We start from the raw sequence: 16177 nt of genomic DNA on the forward strand, positions 1-16177 counted from the left end.
TACGCCACGGGGCAGCCCCTAAACCATATTATTTTTATTAACCCTATTTAACTTCCTCTGGCAACTGCCGGGCTGGATATTACATCTCCCAGGATGCATTCTAATAAAACCATGAGTCAATGCTCCTGACTAAATTCTACACGGCACACAGCGCACTGAACAGAAAAGAATCACTTTGCAAGAAGAAAGCATGCGAAGATAGGAAGGTTTGTGTTTTTAAATTGTCCTCATTTTTCAAAAACACTCAAGCTACTCTAATCCACAGCAAAGCTCTGAGACCCGCTATGCAATTGCTTCAACGCTCAAACACGCCATGACTCTCTTGGCTTGACCCTCATCCAAGATAGTAAAGAGACCTGACTTTCTTTCCAGATCAGTGAGCCTGTGGCAGGGTGATGAATCCCTCCGTCCATGAAAAGTTAATCCATTGCGTTGCCTGGAGAAATAAACCATTTCTGCCCCTTTCTAGGTCTTTGTCATATGCTTGCCCTTTAGGACTGAGATAATTCATTAGTTCTGCTTTGTCAGGGGCCCACCTGTATTGGGTTAATGAGCAGCCAGAATGGATCAGAGGGATGGGAAAGCCGTGAACCCAGCCCGAGGCTGGGGCAGCTCTGAGGAGAGGGCAGTTTTCTACAGGAATCTTATATTCTAGGGTAAGAAAAGCCCACATATTATGAGTTCACTTGACAGTATTTTTGTACACCTCAGGAGATATAGATGTTAATCCAGGGTGGTGATTTTTAAAACATGTCCAAAAATTCTTAATATTCCTCTCTTCAAGAGATGGAACTTAGAGCCCCCCTGATAGCCTAGTGGTTTAGGTTTGCGCCCTCCACTTCTGGGGCCTGGGTCTGGTTCCCCAGTATGGATCCACACCACTTGTCTGTCAGTAGCCATGCTGTGGCGGCATCCCACATAGAAGAACTAGAACGACCTACAACTAGAACATACCACTATGTACTGGGACTTTGGGGAGGAAAAAAAAAAGAGACAGAGAGGAAGATTGGCAACAGATGTCAGCACAAGGTGAATCTTTCCCAGCAAAAAAAAAAAAAAAAAAAAAAAAGGAGATGGAGCTTAATTCTCCTTCCCCTGAGTGTTGGTTGGACTTAGTGACTCAGTTCTAATAACTAGAACACGGCAGAAGTCAAGGAAGGCTGCCTGTGAGATTCGATTATAAAAGATGCTGCAGCTCCCATCTTGGGTGTGCTCTCTTTCTCTTGTGTCGCTTACTCTGGGGGAAGCTATGTCATGAGCACTCTGTGGAGAGGTCCACAGGGCAAGAAATGGAATTCTCCTGCAACAGCCACGTGAGTGAGCTTGGAAGTGGAACTTCCAGCCCCGTCAAATCTTCGGGAACTACAGCTCCTGTCAATAGCTTGATTGCAACGTCATGGTAGACCTTGAGCCAGAACCATCCAGCTAAGCTGCTCCTGGATGCCTGACCCTCAGATATTGTGTGAGTTAGTGAGTGCCTGTTGTTTTATGATGCTAAGTTTGGGGATAATTTGTTATGTAGCAATAGATAACTAATATACACAGTGGTCAGAGCTATTGAGGGCATAGAGTAGCCATGCCTAAATCATCTCCGGTGATCTGTACTGACTCCACGTGGCTAGGACTGTACTGGGCTGATGGGGAAAAGCAATTCCTTATAAACGTAAGACTGAATTGTTGGGGAGGTGGTGAGGATGGAAAGAAGCTCACAAGATACAGGAATGGTCCTGCAGCTCAGCTCTCTATTGAAGACAGACAGGAGGGGTGAGATCATGACCACATGGATGCAGCAGTGTGTTGGCAAAGTGTCAGAGATGGAGGTAGTGCTGGGAAAGCCATCAATGAGGAGTGTGTTACCTGCTGCAGAAGAGAAAGATCCTGGTGTGATAGGGGTGTGGAGAGACCTGAGTACCAGTGTTAATTTTGGTTGCCTGGTAACAGCAGCTATGGTGGTCAGGGGGAGACGGGGACAGCTCCAACTGGCTCCACCCAAACCTTGCCTTTGGTAGACAATGTCTAGGAGTCCAAGTGCTGGGCGCATTGGCAATGACGGTGCAAAGAACCGTGCGAAGCACTAAAAGGAATTGGCCAATGAATGCCCAAGGCTTAAACTGATGGAGTGAACTCAAAGGTGAGAGATCTTGATTTCTCCTGCCCACAAAGGTTGAGAACTTCCAAGTTGGACCTTTAGATTGGAATTTGAAAATTAAAACCTGAGACGTACCTATCCTTTTGAGGTTGGGATTTACTTAAACTTTAACATACTGAGTGAAAGGGGCCTTTCTTTATCATCTCCCCAGTAATTTATTTTGATATCTAATGAAAGAAAAAATAAAACAAGAATTAGAAAATAAATTTTTGAATCTTTAAGAAATAAATAAAATTTTAATAACTTAGTGACACAAAGTTTTCCCCCAAATTCCTGTTTCGTGAACATGAATTCCAATGTATTGTTATAACGTATGTCTGAGCGAGAATTTAACCTTGCATTGGTTTTCCATTCTTGATGTGCCAATTGTTCCAGAGCTGTCAAGCTAACATTGCAGCAATGTTTTTCTGTCTAAAGCAATTGATTCGTTATTTTAAAATCTGTTCCAAGAACAGCTTTTGCGTTCGTTAACTGAGTTTCACTGACAACAAAAACATAGTGAGTCTGTGGTATAATATCAGAGTCTACGGAAAAGTGAAGGAGCGAATTTATCTCTTTCTTCCACAGATGTTCCCTGGTTGCTTACCACGTGTCAGCCAGTGTGTAAAACACTTAAGAAGTAAATAGTTAATAGCTTGAAACCGAAACGTGGTTGTCAAGAGGAAGGCAAGCACACAGTGTGGAAGATACGCTGCTGCTGCTGCTGCTGCTGCTGCTGCTGATGGAGGCTAAGATTTACTCAGTACCTTATGCCTAGAGTGCACTTAGTATTGTACAAGCAGTATCTCAGGAAATTGTTACAACGACACTATGAAGTTGTTATAACTAAGATCCTCATTTTGCAGATTAGGAAAAGAGGTTTAGTAAATTAAATTAACTTGCCCTAAGTCATACATATAGGCTGGTGCCTCTATAGGCGAGTAAGATCTGTCTGATTCCAAAGCCTGTGTTTTTAATTTCCACATCAGCAGGAGAAATAGAAAGGGAGCTGTGCATACTGAAAGAATATTCTTAGAGATGCTAGATAAAGTTTCAGAATTAGCGTCTGCACATGGAAGCAATAAGGGGAAGAATCGGCGTCCGTACCGTGGAGAACCAGAGGAGGCGTTCTCTCAGAAGGCGGGGAAAAGGACAAAACATCGAGCGCTGGAGAATGTGGAAAATGTCAGGGTAACTGGACTTTCTGTGGAAGAGATCAGAATCCGTGGAAAAGGATGAACAATATATGATAGAATAAAAATTCCTGTATCTAAGAAAAACTCATCTCTGGACCTTGAAAAGATTCACTGAGCACAGAGTCAAATTACCAAAAAATAGAAACGTAAATGTATTCTGTATAAATGCTTTTATTTTTAGTGAAACACAAAAAAATGCACAGATCCTAAGTGTTTGATTCCATGAGTTTTGACACAAACAAGATAGAAAATAATTCCAAAACCAGTTAGCTCCTCCATGCTCCTTTCTAGTCAATCCCTACTCCCAGGGGCAGCCACCATTCTGATTCTCTCACACACATTAGTTTTGCCTGTTCTTGAACTTCTCATCAATGGAACTGCACAGGATGTAACTGTTTGGCTTCTTTTGCTCGCCGTATGTCTTCACAATTCATCAGTAGCTCATTTGTTTCTATTGCTGAGATGTATGCCATTGTATGAATAAACAACAATCTGTTTGTCATTTCTCTTGCTAATGAATGCTTGGATTTTTTCCAGTTTTTGGCTATAATAAATAAAGTTGCTACGAACATTCTTGTGCAAGGCTTCCTGTAGACATCTGTTTTCATTTATCTTGGGTAAATACCTAGGAAAGGATTCGCTAAGACAGGCAAGTTTATGGTCAAATTCATAAGAAATTGCCGGACACTTCTAGAACATGCTTTTACCCTCTCCCCAGCAGCGTGTTGGAGTTCCAATTGCTCCACATCCTGGCCAACATTTGGTGCTATCCATGTTTTTTCATTTTAATTTGGATGTGAAGTGGTATCATATTGTGGTCTTAATTTTCATTTCCCTGAAGACTAAGGACGTTGAGCATCTTTTCATGTGTTTATTGGTCATTGTCTATCTTCTTTGGTGAGGTGTCTGTTCAGATCATTTACCCATTTTTAATGTAGAGGCCTCTCATAATAAGCCAGGTGAGAAATTATGAAGACTTGACCTGAGGTTGTTATAGTGGTGATAAAGAGGAGAATATATATTCAAGAGATGTTTAGGAGGTAAAACTAACAGAATTGTGTGAGGGTGAGAGAGGGCAGGGTAAAGACTGACCATCAGGTTTTTGGTGTGAGTGGATAATGATGATAATAGTGCGTTCATTCAGAGATGAGTTGCACTCCTAATCATTTTAACACTCCTAACACGACTCAACAGAAATCTTGGACGAGGTGTGCTGGGGACAAGATTTCTTTGCACCCAGTCTTCACCCGACACCCAGCCCCAACCTCTACTGTCCATGGCACTTCTACATCTGGTACCCTCTTGGGAACACACCTAGAGCCAAAACAACCATATTAAATTGTAAACTTACAAGTGCATCAATTACATTTCCATCAATTTGAAGTAACCTAAATGCTTCGTTGGTTCAGAAGTTTCTAGAAGGTCTCCATGGGAGATTTGAAAAAAAGAAGGCATTAAGTTTTCAAAGTCAACAAAATCCTAACCTAACAGTTTAGGTAATATTTATGCCACTGATGCCCATGTTTAATTTGGTTTGGACTTTTGTAAGAAACATATTTCATCATCCAATCTGTAAACAATTTTGCCCCAGAACACAGCTTACTTGAGGTTGTTAAAGTCATGACTCTTGTCTATTTTCAATAAACACAGGTGGCATTTTCTGATTGTTTGCCATATACAAGTAATAATATTTACTACATAATTTTTGTGGGACCAACCTTTAGATAGAGTAAACCAAGTCCTCAGTTGATCCTGAACCCTGGCCCACCTAAGTGCTTGTGCGGGGTTTCAAGCAAACTTAGTCACAGGATGGTCATACTTCATGGGGCCATTAAAAACCCTAGAAGCCTTTTCTGAGTCATTTCTAGGAAAGTCCTGATGCCTTTATTGGTCTCCCATTTCCCATTATTTGTCTTCATTTAAGTGGGTATTTGAACATGTGACTTTTATAAATGCTTTTAGGCGGAAGTTCCTTGTGTGGGAAGCCTAAAGTAAGCTCAGTCAGCTTCATTGTGTGTATTTTTGTTTTCACTTAGCTATTAACATGCAAATTAGGAAATTAGCTTCCTAGTAATCACATTGGTTGAAGATAAATAAGTTTGTACAAAATGAAGCAAATGTGAAGTGAATTTTGGAGGGCATGAAAGTAAGAGAATAGCCTAGTGTCTCTTAGATTGTAGCATGCATACCATGGATTCAGGAGTTGTAATCTCGTGTGCTTTTTACTTCTGTGATAACTTGCTTCATTTTGCCCTAGGAAGTTTGGGAAGACATGCATTACTAAACTGTACTAAAACCCTGTATTAGAGCAGTTCATTAAAAATAACAAAACAAGGGGCTGGCCCCGTGGCCGAGTGGTTAAGTTCACGTGCTTCGCTGCAGGCGGCCCAGTGTTTCGTTGGTTCGAATCCTGGGTGCGGACATGGCACTGCTCATCAAACCACGCTGAGGCAGCATCCCACATGCCACAACTAGAAGGACCCACAATGAAGAATATACAACTATGTACTGGGGGGCTTTGGGGAGAAAAAGGAAAAAAATAAAATCTTTAAAAAAAAAATAACAAAACAAGGGGCCCACCTGGTGGTGCAGCAGTCCTGTTCACGTGCTCTGCTTTGGCAGGCCAGGGCTCACTGATTCAGATCCCAGGCGTGGACCTACACACTGCTCATCAAGCCATAGTGAGGCAGGCGTCCCACATATGAAATAGAGGAAGATGGGCACAGACGTTAGCTCAGGGCCAATCTTCCTCAGCAAAAAGGAAGATGTTATTAGCTCAGGGCTTATCTTCCACGGGGGAAAAAAAAAGAGAGATTTAGACAATAGAGATAGGAAACCAACTCTAAATATAAGAGGAATTTCCAGAAGCAGAAATGTTGCAGAAGGAGTAGAACAATACTCACAGAAATAATAAAAGAAAATTTCTCATAACTGAAGATAGCTTAGTGCCATTGAGTTGATTCTGACTCCTAGTGACCCTGTGTACAGCAGAGTGAACCCTGCCTGGTCTTTTCCATCATCCTCTCACCTTCCAGCGCTCTATCAGACAATGCTCCGCTGCTCTTCATAGGATTTTCATGTCCATCTTTTTAGAAGTGGGTGCCAGGCTCTTCTTCCCAGTCTGTCTTAGTCTGGAAGCTCTCCTGAAACCTGTCCATCATGGTGACCCTGTTGGTATTTGAGATTCTAGTGGTGTAGCTTTCAGCATCACAGCAACATGCAGCCACCACAATGCGACAACTGACAGACGGGTGGTGTGGTTTGCTGACTGGAAAACAAACCCAGCCGTGGTGGTGAGAGCATCTGATCTTAAGCACTAGACCAGCAGGGCTGGCTTGAAGATAGATACATGGTCTCAAATTGAAAGGCCCACCAACACCAAGAAAAATAAATGGAAGGGGACCCATCGCCAGTGACCATGTATTTCAAGGGTAAAGGGAATTTCTTTCTAGCATCTAGGAAAAGAATTTTAAAGGTAAACACATAATCAGATTGGCATCAAACTGACTTTCTGCAGCCCAAACAGCTAAAACTCAACACATCAGTATCTCTACAATTTTGAGGGAAAATTATGATAACCTAAGAATTCTATAACTTATCAAGCTATTGTGTAGGTGTGAAGGTAACATGAATTCTCATATATAGGGATTTAGAAAGTACACTGTTACACTTTCTTATGGCTGCTGTAACAAATTACCACCAACTTAGTGGCTTAAGCAATACAAATGTATTCTCTTCCGGTTCCAGAGAGCAGAAGTTCTAACATCAAGGTGTGGGCAGGGCTGAGTTCTTTCTGGAGGTTCTGGAGGTGATTTCACTTCTTTGCCTTTTCCTGCTCCTGGAGCTCACTCACATTCCTGGCTTTGTGGTTCTCTCTTCCATCTTCAAAGCCAGCAAAGTCGCGTTTCTCTGATCATTCCTCCATCATCACAGCTCCTTTGTCTCTCCTGTTCTGCCTCTCTCTTCTGTTTAAAAGGATCCTTGTGACTAAGTCAGGCCCACCCAGGTAATCCATAATCTCCCCATCTCAAGATCCTTCATTTGATGACGTCTACAACGTCGCTTTTACTGTGTAAATTACCATGTCCCCAGGTTCTGACGATTAGGACATGGACATCTTTTGGGGTTGAGGAGCATTATTCTGACTACCCCATATACACAAAGGGCCCTTCACGGAAAAAAGTAAAGATCATATAAATCTAAAATTTAATTAGAAGAAAACATATGAGAGCCAAAAAAATTTTGAAAACAGAAAAGTAATGATTGGAACATGCCTTAATCATCCCTAAAATCATAGAACTACAGAACTATTAACGCCGGAACAGACAGAAAGCTCACTTACAGGCCCAAGCATCCATGTGAATTTAAATCAATCAGAAAATGAGACAGAAATCCAGTTTTGTTGTTCGGAAAATGAACAAATCATTTGAGGAAAAAAAAAACCCTTTAGATCCTAAACTCATGTCTTATGTCCACGGACGGTAAGGATTTAAATATATATATTTAAACAGATAAAACGAAGAAACTCTCGGGAGAAAATTTAAACGAATAATTCTGTCATTTTAAAGTGAAGATGAATTTCTAAGTCTAACTCCCAAGGCAGAAGCCCCTAAGGAAAACAATGGGTGTATTTGAGACATAAACCATTAAATAATAATAAGGTGATTTCTGTATGGCCCAAATATCTCACAGTTAGTAGTTGAAAGGTCAGTGATAAATTATTTATAACAAAAATGACAACAGTTAATATCCTTCTTATATAAAAAACTTTCACAAATAATAATTAAGAGATAATCACCATGAGAGAAAAACTGCCAAAGGACATGCATAGACACTTTGGAAAAAGAGTCGAACAGAATAGTAAATATGAGAAGAACTTTATCATATTAACCAGTGATTTTTTTTTTAAATGATGATACTCAGTTTTGGTGTGAGCAATTTTAGCTGCTTGAAACTTTCTACAAAGTAACGACATGTACCAGAATTTCAAGTTTGCACATTCTTTGTAGCGGCAAGAGTAATTCTTCACCAGGGGTTGGAGTAAAGCCTCGGCCAGCAGGAGGCAGGTTTTGCAGCTTCCCGTGGGCTCTCGCCCTCTCTCAGTGATGGTGAGGGACCTTGTTTTCACCACAATGCTCTCCCTCCCTCACCCTCCCTCTCTCCCTACTCTCTTATCTCTCCCTTTCCACTTCAACTTATGTACTGACCTTGCAGATCCCTTTAATTCCCACCCAACTATAGGAAATTCTGGGACGGGTGGGCATAGGCATGGCCCTGCAAGGACAGCCTGAGTGGCCCAAGTGAAATGCACGTGCTCCTGTGGCCCTTGCCTGGGGTCGGCCTCTGTGGCCTCCCTGAGACCCTCCATTAATGTATGGGAGGGCAGTCTCTGCTCTTGTTATGTCTCCAAACACAGCCAAGTCTCTTTTTTACCTGAGTTTGAAAGATTTAGGGCAGATGAGTTCCACTCTTCTCTCTCCCTCTCAGGAATATTTTAGGGGGGTTCTTGCTCCTCGGGCATCAATAGGAAATATAGGGGTGGGGGAGGTGTGAATCTCTTAGTAAAACTTGAAGCACAAAACAAACGCTTTTAGATAAACTCTAAATCATCATAGTACTTGAGTTCCAACAGCCTATGGTTTTCTATCTTTGTGGTTAGAAGTTTATGACTTTGAAGATGCAGGCCTGTGGATCCCCTGGGGAAATGGAGTCCTGGCGTCATTAGCAGCTGCTTAGCCAGCACACGCCAGGGGCAGAAAATACGTTTAAAATGAATTAATCCCTTACATAATTAAAATATTAATGCTAACTCTGGGACACGAGTTCCCCCCCCCACACAAACACATTCACGCATACACACATACTTTCCCCTCCACAAATCAGACATTTTTCACTGACAACATTTTGACTTCAAATGGACACGGCAGATTCGTATTTACAGATTAAAAGGCTAAAACGTTAGGAGATTCTAATCCACAGTCTGCCGTTTTTGTCACCTGTTCTTGTCACCAGGCTATTTCCGGCTGGCAGTCAGACCCACACCATTATCTTTCCCTCAGCTCTCCCACTTCCATCATGAATGCTTATTTTTTAAATTAAATTATTTAATTGAGATTTATTTGAATCACTAGCACCATTTTTAGTAGAGAATTCAGAAAAACCAATGGAAGTAATCAAAATCCTTCAGAATCCTACAAGATCAAGTACTGTTAACATTTTAATGAATGTCAGTCTTTGATGGAGATCTTTGTTTTTCAAAAGTAGGATTGCACTGTTTGAAACCTATTTTTTCCACTGAATAGTTGATGAAAATTTTCCATGCATTATATGGTTTAAATATTTTTTTATTGATGCGCTTGTTTCAGTCTGTGGATTACTATAATTTAACTCAACCCCCACCTGTGACATGTTTTGTGGGTTTACTTTTTTAGTTGGTGCAACACAGCAAAATTTTTGTGCATATCCAAGCTTACTAATGTAGGATAAATTCCTAGAAGCAAAATTTTTCAAACTTTACGTGATTTAAATTTTTATACATATTGCAAATTTCTCCTCTTAAGATGTGTAATAATGCACACTCCCAAAGAATGTGGCAGTGCTCATTTCCCTGTGTACTCACCAAGCTGGGGTATTATGTTTTAAATCTTAGCTAATTTGATAGGCCGAGTATTTGCACACATTTTGTGGATGATTCTAATGTTTCAAATTGAAGGATATGAATTTTACATTTTCCATCATTTATATGAGTATCAAAGATATGTAAAGTTAAATGATGACATAAATTTACATATAAAAGTAAGAATTAATAGCTTGCGTTTATTTGCTGACTTTGATTTCATGTTTTTGAATGGCCATGAAGGTGAAGAAATGATCATGCTTTAGTATACAAAGCTGTTTCTAAAAGTGATGAAGAAAAGGGATGCATTTCCTCAGACACAATTCTCTGTGTAAAGCATGAATTGTCGAGAAAATGGGGCCGGCCTGGTGGCACAGTGGTTAAGTTCTCACGCTCTTTCTGTGCTGCCTGGGGTTCGTAGGTTCGGATCCCGGGCACACACCTGGCACCACCTGTCAATCCACGCTGTGGTGGTGTCCCACATACAAAATAGAGGAAGACTGGCAGAGATGTTAGCTCAGTGACAATCTTCCTCAAGCAAAAAGAGAAAGATTGGCAACAGATGTCAGCTCAGGGCCAATCTTGGTCACCAAAGAAAAAAAAGAAAAAAAAGTGGAATAGTAAGAAATGAGTAGTGCAATTTGCCTGAAAATAATTAACATTGATATTGTTACAAAAAGTTGTTTCTAAAACTTCAAAATAGGCATGAGCTCCTGGAACGAAAGACTTCAGTCTCTGACTGAGTTGCTTCCATGGCAATAATTTATATGAGTAAATCAACCCTGATGGATACCATCTATTATCAATGCTTCAATACTTTGCATATCGGGGAAACATGCAAAATGCTGCTGGTATCTCTTTAGAGAATGTGAAGTGCTGAATGTGTTACAAGTTTCTTTCCAGCATTCTAAGGAAAAATTATTTAAATTATCAAAAATCTACAGGTCCTTCAGTCACTCAACGACCTTTTAGTAAGGGCTTTCTATGTGCCAGTCTCCCTAAATAGCTTCCACCTTTAACGAGCAGATGGTCTCACATGAATAAATAAGTAGTCCAGGTAAATAAATCAAAGTACCTGAGTGCAATCATGCTGGAACACCTGTATGTACAAGGTGAAGGATGAACCACATGGGTATGAGAGAGCACATGTACGCTCCTGCAAATATGTTTAGTAACCTACTGAGCAACAAGGACAATGACTGGGGTCAGCTGTGCTAGGCTGGGCGTGGTTGGGCGGCTCCAAGCTGCAGGTTGGGTCTGGCTCTGCTCCACGTGATTCTCATCCTGCTCAGATCACCTGGCTGATGGTTAGGGTATGTCCTCCTTATGGCACAAGAGGGCAGCTGAACTCATCTGACACCTTTTAAGGCCTAAGCCTGGAGCGGGGGTGTAACTCTCACTTCCACTCACTTGCTTTACCTGGGGGGTGGGGGGGGGGGGAGGAAACCAGAAGCAGGTGGGTGCCACCTGCACCATCCCTGGCCATTCAAATTGAGCCAACCCTCCCACCTGCCATAAGATCCTCAGCAAGTCAAAGCAGCCGGGGAAAACAACCCTGCCTCAGGTCTTTGCAGCTCGCAGTTTATTCTCATCCCGTGCCTAGTCGCTTCTCTCTCCAGTTGATAATTTGTCTCATAACTCTGCCTCCAAACTTCTGTTACCAGGTTCTGGCCACTAGGGCGTGGTCAATGCACTCAGGGTCCTCTTCCTAGTTTATTCCATCGGCTTCATGCTCAAGTCTGGCCTGCACATCTCTCGGATGCTAGAATATCATGTACTTTATACACTAAATTCTGCTTCCCTGTTTGCCCCTCTCCTCCAGCCAAGGAGGGAAACTCGCTATGAAAATGAGGGATGATACTTTACAATCCTTGGGCAAAACTGAACTGGCTCCCTGAATTAAAAAGAAAAAACACCTATCCGAGTGAGGAGTAGATCCAAGGATTTTATGTGTGTGCCCAACCTTGCATTGTTTTGTACCGGTCAAAGTTAATAAAGTCCTACACCAATCCTAAAATCGACCACCTAGATGGACGGCTGTATATGCTAAGATAGACACGTAAAGGAAGGCATAAATGTGAATCAAATTTATTCTTCCTAAAGATGAGTAAGAGTAGCAGAGCTTCCAGAATTTTCTTCCATCGTTCTTCAAGTTCTTGGCTGAATTAAGCTTCCCGTTTAACCTGAAGGGGTGTCTATGCAGAAAGGCAATGTGCTAGATGATCTCGTACTGGGCCGTCCCTGATGTCAGCTCGTTTCTACCTCCGAGTGTTGCTTCTCCTCATGACTCTCAGATTTCACATCTTCACTGTTCCTGAGGACACATCTCCTTTGTAAAGCGGAAATGGACGCAGGAAGATGTACTCATGATTATATTCAAATACATCGAGAGCCAGTTCTGATCCTCACAAGGCAGTGAGAAAGCTTTAGGATATTTTCATATAACTACTCACCAGAACAGAAGAAAGAAGAACTCCACAACTTTGCACGCTTGTTTGTAATGGGTCCAGCCTTGCATTCTCATTAGAACAAAATCATCCTACTTTTCATTTGGATAAGCTGTCATCTCTGCTTTTCTGTTGAGAAGTAGTGGGAAGACTTGATTGCTTGTTTCAATGTAAGATATGAAATTTTGCAAAAAAGGCTACTTATACAGATGCATTTTCAATCAGGGCTCCAGGCCCAGAAAAAAAATTTTGATTAATATTCCATTGAGGGTTTCAGCGTATGGTTCTGTGTCTAAAGGATTTGAGATGAATCCGTTGAGGAGGATGCAACTCTGGTTATGAATATAACAGTCTCTGGCTCTCCGATGCAAATGTAACCAGTTTAATACAAAGATGTTGGATACCCTGAGTTACGTAGGCTGTAACCAACTCAACGGTGGGAACTTGCTGTTATTCTGAAGGGATCTTTAGCATGTAGCTTAGTGCCCAGGACAGAGAGGACACAATAAGAGTTCAATGAAATGTCTTCATAACTGGTGAGATGCGTAGGAACTGTGGGCAGAAAATCAACAACGTTTGACAGAGTCTCGGAAGACCATCTTCCTGTTAGTGCTGCCCACCACCATGCGAACTTCCTAAATTCTTAACAGGACCCCTTCATTCAGCAAGCATTTGTTGAGTACTTACTCTCCACTAAACATTGTCCCTGGATATAAAACACAGCTGTTCATCAAAATGCATTTCTCCTTCTTCCTGGGTATACCAACAGACCTCATTTCCCAGCCTCCCTTGCAGTGACTGAGGCCATGTGATGGTTCTAGACAGTGGAATGTGAAGACAGATACGTGCCTCTCTTCAGGCCTGACCCTTTAAGTTCCTCAGTGCCCTCCTCCATGCTCTTCCTCTCTTCCAGTTGGCTGGGACGAGAAAAAACGTGGTGGCTTCGGAATCCGTGTGCTGAGGATGGGAGAGCCTTCTTCAGCCTGGGTCTCTGAGGGACCACCAACCTGAACACCCGCCCAGGACTATTACGTGGAAGAGCTTCTATCATGCTAACCCCAACACCAACTAAAACACTGGAGACACAAAGTCAGAGGAGAGGTGGTCCTGCCCTCAGGAAGCATCCAACCCTAGCATGGACTCGGATGGGCAGAAGACCACCATGTGGCTCTTTGTGCCTCCAAGGAAGAGAGTCACAAACAGAAAGTCCTTCCATCACATGTTCGTTCCATGGTAGCAGGTCCTTCAGAAACCTTCACAAGAAGGTCCTGGTTGGAGACAATTAGCCGAGACGACCTGCCCTCAGGGATAAGTAGAATGATGCAACTGGCCAGATGCAGAGCCTGAGCATCTGTAAGAGGTCGGACTGAAGACTCAGACTCCTCACGTCTCACCAGGGTGAATCAGCACATGCTTGCAAAAGGGGACCCTCACCAGAAGAAGCAATTCTGCTTGAGTCCAGCTCCAACAGGTAAGGTATGCTGATTGCCAGCAGGCAAACTCTTTCCAGTATATTCATCTAAAGGGCCTTGGTATCCTCCCGTTTTAAAGTACTTCTATGTGTATTTCTCATTCAATTCTCAAAATGACTGTACTGGCTGGTGAGGCAAGTTCGTTCAAGGTCATACAGCCAGTGGAGAAGCTAGGACTCAACTCTGACACCTGACTCAGTGTCCTTTCCTATCCGGTCAAGCTCTAGTTTATGTCAGGGCTTTAAGGCACATTTCCCTCAATGGTCCCTAGTATTTCTTAATATCCTCTATGAACTCCCAGACCAGCAGCAGATTTAAGCTCAATCAGAGCCAGGACCACATGAGGGATGCTCTGCCCCTCCCCAACTGCCACCACCCTTCAGGCAGCATTGCAGCTGTGCAGAGCATCGAGAAAATGTCACTGGGTGAGATTTAAATGTCATGATATCAATCTGTGTCTCTTATTCAGTTCCCCAGGCAGAATACAAATGAGGAGGACCTACGGATTGTAAAAGGGAGTTCGTGAAAAGCTGAGCTGTTTGCTAAGAAAGTCAGGGTGACACTGAGTCTGAGGTTTAACAGGTATATTTGAACCTCAGTTTCTGTAGAAGTTAGAACCCCGGCCATTATATTCCTCTCCTTTTTATTCCTCACGAGTATTCCCTTCACATTATTTATTTCAATTCGGTAAGTATTTACTGAGTACCTACTAAGGGAAAGGGTGGATGTTGGTGCCTCCCTGATGGCACAAAGTCTAGTGTGGAAGATGATTACTTAAAAACATGGAAATCGATTGCTTTGGCGTTCTCCAGGCTTCTGGAGGCCCGTTCCATTAATGTCCGAGCGAAACTAGTTGAGCCCCACCCCACTAACCGATGGAAGTCCTGCACTCCACCCGGGGTTTGAGGATTAGCGGATAAACAGAAGGATGTGTCCCATTACCACTCACTACAAATGTTATCAGCTCAGCTCTCAGACCCCAAGGATCCTCTCTTCTCCTGCAGCGTCACTAATGTACTCCTTCAGCAAGTGATTATGGAGTTCCTACTAGTTCCCGAGCCCCGTTTCATATGATGAGCAAGACACAGCCCTGCTCTTGTGACAATGCTCCTTATAATCCAGGGAAGGACCCAGACAATTAACCAGCTACTCTCACTTCACCCAAAACGTGAACACATCTGCTCCTCTGTCGTTCCCCCGGGCTCAAGGCTGTCGGGCCCACGTCTTTCATTCAAGGTTGAGGGGAAATGAAGAGTGATGACAGATTAGAGCTAAGAATACCTTCAAATTTAATGTCGGATTTCTCTGTTCCTAAAAATTCTCTGGCTATTCCTCCTCAAATGGCTTGCTCTCCTGAGCTCCCAGCCTCTGGGCCTCCACCTTGAGCAGCTCCTTCAATCTTCCCCTTGTCATGGACTGAATTGTGCCCCTCCCCCCCCCCAAAAATGATACAGTGTTGAAGTCCTAACCTTAGTTCCAGCTCCTTGGAATGCCACCTTGTTTAGAAATAGAGTCTTTTCAGAGGTAATCAAGTTAAAATGAGGTCGTTTGGGTGGGCCCTAATCCATTATGACTAGCATCCTTACGAAAAGGGGAAAATTGGACACAGAGACAGACACGCACAGAGGGAAGACGGTGTGAAGACACACAGAGGATTGGAGGGTGCATCAACAAGGCAAGGAACCCCAAAGATTGTGGGCCAATCATGAGAAGCCAGGAAAAGGCAAGGAAGGATTGTCCCCTGCAGGTTTTGGAGGGAGCATGGCCCTGCCAACACCTTGATTTTGGATTTCTAGCCTCCAGAACCGTGAGACAATACATTTCTGTTGTTTGAAGTCCCGCAGTATGTGATGCTCTGTTACAGCCTCAGGAAGGGACTACACCGTCATCATTGAGAATCAAGCTCATCCCTCCACCCCCCAATCCCCATCCGTCAGGCTGCCTGCAGAAAACACGAACATTTTGCTCCTTCAGCATGTAGGGCAAATAGCTCACTTTAATCTCCTATACCCTGACCTAGTTTGAGGTTTTTTCAAAGCAAAAAAGTCATTTTTACCCCCTGATGAATTTTGCCACTTCCGTACAGCAAGAAAGGAGACGTTGGCAAGTCGCTTCAAAGAGATTAAGCCCAGAAGCTCTGGGTGAAGTGGTGGCTGGGGCCCTGGATCTCTGCCCACCATGGGCTCTGCAGCATCCACTTGGGAAACCCTGGGCTAGACAGTGACCAGTGAGTAGCCGCCCTCCTTGTGTGGGTTAGGGCACAATCGGGCTTCCAGATTTGGTGTGCAGCTCCCTCAGAACCTGAGAGCGCACCAATA

This window comes from Equus asinus, chromosome 19, assembly GCF_041296235.1.
Source record: "Equus asinus isolate D_3611 breed Donkey chromosome 19, EquAss-T2T_v2, whole genome shotgun sequence".
Lineage (NCBI taxonomy): Eukaryota > Metazoa > Chordata > Mammalia > Perissodactyla > Equidae > Equus > Equus asinus.